Source organism: Notamacropus eugenii, chromosome 2 (assembly GCF_028372415.1).
Source record: "Notamacropus eugenii isolate mMacEug1 chromosome 2, mMacEug1.pri_v2, whole genome shotgun sequence".
Taxonomy (NCBI): domain Eukaryota; kingdom Metazoa; phylum Chordata; class Mammalia; order Diprotodontia; family Macropodidae; genus Notamacropus; species Notamacropus eugenii.
In genome coordinates, this window is record NC_092873.1 from 121,844,371 (window position 1) to 121,849,532 (window position 5,162).

General features: G+C 36.2%; 1 pseudogene; it reads left to right on the forward strand.

The window, feature by feature from the left end:
- Window positions 1-548: 548 nt before the first annotated feature.
- Window positions 549-1,047, forward strand: LOC140522809 (protein DEPP-like; annotated as a pseudogene).
- The last annotated feature ends 4,115 nt before the right edge of the window (window positions 1,048-5,162 follow it).

The window sequence follows — 5,162 nt, forward strand, 5'->3', positions numbered from 1 at the left end:
CAATTTAGCTCTCTGGGGATCTATGATTGGGAGCTGAGGAGGCATAATTAAAACATAAAAAATCAAACAATCAAACAAATGTATGTGACATAAAATCTAGCACTCAATTAACGGAAATAACTAAATGTGGGAAAATAAGTTCATTCTAGTATGATCTTGTCAGGATCAGTTATTCTGAATCATTTTGGAATCATTACCTGAAACACTATGAATTAAATCTAACAATAACGAAGCTACAGATGAATCATTTTTTTTTGTTTTTGCATGAGACTAAGCTAAAAAAATTGGGAGAAGTAGAAGAAAGAAATTATGAGGAAGAAGATAGATAAGAATATGTGACGAACCTTAATTGACAATAGCAAAATGGAGGAAATGGAAAAGAAGACACATATGCACTTGACCATTGTTGTCACAAAAAGAAAACATATTAAAATTATTATATAACCCAAGTGATTCCCATACTACTATGAATGGAAAGAAAAATAAAAATGGCACTGAATAGTATGCAAATAAAATGAGTAAGCCTGTCACTAAAGTGATCTTTCTCATCACAGAGCCTTAATAACTATGTGTAGTCCATCTGTCAGCTAAGCCAGACCACTTTTGTGCTTGATGGGACTCCATATCTCCCTTGCAACAGGCCACAAAAGCCACATGGGCTCCGAAGAAAGACCTTCAATGATGTGGCTTCAGCTCCACATAGTGAGACATCAAACCTGACCACCCCTGAAGGACATCACTGCCAGCACTCTGCATGTGAAACAACATTGACTCCCTAGACTGGCGTTTGGAGGAATTCAAACCAAAGTGACAGAGCCAGAAGAGGATGCCTTGAGGAGGACTGGTTTAGTCACTGACACTTTACCTTGGTGTAAACAGACTGAAACAAAAAAGTCCAGAGTTGCCTGCTGAGGCAGAACCCATGAAACCAAGGTTCCTGAGAGTTCTCTGATAAAACTGTCCAGTGAGTGGGGCAAGGATTAGGAGAGAAGAACTCAACCCTCCATGATGAACACTGCACTAGAGTATTCTAGCACTCTCTACTAAGGTAGGATACCCTGATTTTTTAACTTAAATCTCCTACTTATTTATGACCTGTGAGTCAGCAAATAAAGTCTTCTGTTCATACCAAAAAAAATGCTAAAATACATCTCTCCCTCCCTCCAATAGAGAGGTGGATGAATATTAGCATAGAACATTGAATGTACTATCTGATAGAGCTGATACATTAATTATTTATATGAAGTTAACCGCTTTTCTTCTTTTTATCTTCTGTTATGGGGAATGGCTTTCTGGGTGGTGGTACAGGCAAAGGATTTATTTTGAGACAAAATATATGTAACAACAGAAGAAGTCAATAAATTATGATAAAGATTGAAGGGTCATCACATAGCTTTTGTTGCACTTTTGTACTTGTATTCGCAGGGCTTAGAACAGAACTAGTCAAATAGTAATAGCTTAATAGTTGTTTTTCATTAATTCAGAAAGGGCTTCATGAAGGAGTGATACTTAAGCTGTACCTTGAAAAAAGAAGCAATTTTAACAATTCATTTAAATTTGGCAAGGATTTTATTAAATACCTACTCTATACCAGGGATCTTGGAGGTTTCAAGATACAAAGATGACATGATTTTGTTCTCAAGGAGCTTGTATATTTTTGTATGAAACAAACTCATAAATGTAAGTAAATTCTCACAGTCCCTTCTCTGATGTGGGCATGGTATGCTAAGAGGTCCTATGCCAGTATCTCCTATGTGACACAATCAATTTCAAAGTTCTTAAGAGATTCCTTCAGAGTATCCTTTTATTGCTTCTTCTGGCCACCATGGGCATGCTTGCCCTTTGTGAGTTCTCCCTAACATAGTCTTTTTGGTAAATGTTTGTTTTTCATTTGAACAACCAGGCCAGCCCATTGGAGTTGTACTCTCTGTAATAGAGGATGGTAAAATGATATGAGTGATGTTTTTTGAACCATGAGTAAAATGGATTTAAATGAGGCAGAGTTGCATGAAGTCTTGACCTTAGTTTCTCCTCCAGAATCCTCACAGTCCATTTGCAGGACAAACTAAAGAAGCCTTGTGATGGCTCAAGATTCACTGGATGGCCTTGGCATCTTCAATATCTAGCTAAGCTCTAACGACTCCACAGCATCTGCTTCAGCTACCTTTATGGCTGTTGGAACAAATTGTTCTCACCTGCCCATTCTACCAGGGGAAGTCTTTACCTACTTGGGATAAGCCCCGCCCCCCAATTCACTGATGGAGTTGAGACCCCTCAGTTGCCCTCAATCTGTTTTAGTCCATTCACCAAAATGGTTTACCTGGGTGTGGCTACTAAGCATGCTACAGTTTCTCTAAGACACAGGTAAGAGGTAGGTGGAACAAGTGGACACCAAAGAGGAAAGCAGTTCTGACAAGGGCTTGGCAGACCTCACACCAGAGGTACTAGTCTTCCCTAAATATATCCTACACCCACTACAAACCTAAAAAAAAAAAAGACAAGCCAGTTCATGTAAGATTTTAAATGCCAAAGAGATACATACATTTCAGAACCCAAATGCAATTTAAATCATTAGGGATTCTTTAACAAACAATTATTCTTTTTGTGATTGTTGTTATTGCTAACTTTTATATAATGTTTACTATGTGCCAGCACTGTGCTAAATGCTTTACACTTATGACCTCATTTGATCCTTACGACCAGTCAGGGATGGATGTGTTATTAATATCATTATTTTACAGATGATGAAAAAGACAGGTTAAGTCATTTGCACATGATTACATTTCTAGTAAGTATATGAGGCTGTATTTGAGTATTAGACCTGTGCTTTAGGAATATCAGTTTGGTAGCTATGTAGAGGTAGATAAAAGAGGGCAAAAACTCAAGCCAGGAAGACCAATTAGGTCTTTGCACAAGTGCATGTGAGAAGGGATGAGGGCCTGAACTAAGGTGATGGTGGTGAGAGTAAACAGAAGTAATGGATGTATGAAATGCTCTGGAGGTAGAAGTGGCAAGACTTGGGTGCTGATTGGACATGTGAGATGCAGGAAAGTGAACAATTGTATAAGACTGAGAGTATAGAGCTGAAGACATAGAAGAATATTAGTACCTTTGAGACAAATAGCTAAAAAATAAGTGGAGATTTGGAGAAAGCAACTTCTATGTATGGAGTATGTGTGGGGAATCCAGAGGTGGGAGAGCATAGGGCAAGAAGGAAAAAACTTATACAGAGGGTGACTATTCTGAGAAACACATTCTGCAAATTCAACAAGGATGGTCGAGACATTACAAACCCTCATAGATAAATACATTCTGTTAACTGTAAGGCCAAGCAAAGTAGACTCTTTTGTTGTTTTTGTTTTACTAAAAGTGCCTCTGATTAAATAATATGGTTAAAGAAGATGTTCCCCACCAATTGATGGGCCTGCCTGTTGAGGAAAGCTTGATTAGGGGAGTTGTTTTGTAGGAGGGTCCTAAGTACTTTTTGTTTTTTCTATTGAGGAACTGGGTAAGACATTCATGCCCTCTGGCTATAAAAAGTGAATAAAGACCCTGAGGTGAGGTTTTTACTTTGGGACTTATTGACTATAAGTGTTTGTTTGGCCAAGCAAGGACTCTGGGAAGCCAGTAAGGAGACCCTTGGCTTTGAAAACCTAGATGTTGGTGCTTCCCTCTCTAGTAACTACGGTCAGAGAGTTGGACCTGTCTGTTGAATTGTGATGTATGTATTGATTATGGCCAAGCAGAGGAAGCCTTGTCTGTTGATCTTTGATTTCTCTGTATTTTCTTTGAAGTTCAAGGTGTTCACTCCCCTGAATTAGATGAATCATGCATGCGTTTGGTTAAAGGAATGATACATGTGCTTTATTAAAGTGATTGCTAACCTCTCAAAAGTTCCCTTTCCTTTTATGAAAGCAGATCTAAGAACCTATGATAGCAGGCCACCCTGTGTATGATGGGGTGCTTACTGATACATTAACATGTCAGTTCAGTACCAGAATTTGGTCTCCTTGTCAGTCAAGATCAGGCAGAGATGGAGATAAAGAATCAAACAATAATCACAATTTTAAAATTTTATTATTACATATTCATATTATTTATTAATTTATTGTTAAATATTAATATAAATAAAAATATAATTTAAAATATAATATATATGAGAAACATGAGAAATCATACTACTTTACAAACACTCTCATTTGATTTTAATTTTAGAGTCAGGGTCATTGATTATTAATCTAGGGTTTAACATCTAAGAAAATGAATAGTAAGTTTAACGACTTGTCCAAGATTAAAAACTGGATGATATGAGGCATTAAGGTATACAAGGTAGTGTTAGACTTGGAGTCAGAATTGTTTAAAGATTATTCCAGACTCTTATTGTCATTGTGAACCTAGTAAAGGTCACTTAATTTTTCTGGACCTAAGTTTCCTCATCTATAAAATGTGGTAATTGGATTTGAAGGCCTCCAAGGTCTATTGCAACTCTAAAGGTATCTTTCTTCACTCTGAATTGAGTGTCTATCTCATTGTACCATACTGAATTTCTAGAAATAACTCTAAGTACTTCCATTATATTTTAAAAGGCTTAATTTTATCTTTGTTTCTTTTTTTGTTCCTTCTAAAATTGCATTTTAAAAACTTATTAGTTCATTTCAACTTAGCAATCATTTTTGTTATATAAATAAGCAAGTGTCTTTTTTTTATGTGATCTCAATAACTAAGGAATAGAATGTCCTTGCATTTGTTAGAGTCATAACTGTTTATATATCTATATCCATATCCATATATGTAAATACAGATATCTACATATAGATATAGATATAGATATAGATAGATAAATCTAAAGAATGAAAGATGGAAGAAAATGTATAATATCTAAATGGAAAAACAACTGACTGGAAAATAGATCCAAGACAGAAAATTTAAGAATTATTGGTCTACCAGAAAGCCATGATGAAAAAAAAAGAGTTGGGAAATATTTTCCAAGAAATCATCAAGGAAATCAGCACAGAAGTGCTAGATCTAGAGGGCAAAATGGTCATTGAAAGAAACCTGCATTCAACCTCCCAAAAGGGATCCCAAACTAAAAACACCAAGAAATACTGTTGCCAAATTCTAGAATTATCAAGTGAAAGAGACAATACTACAGGTAGCCAGAA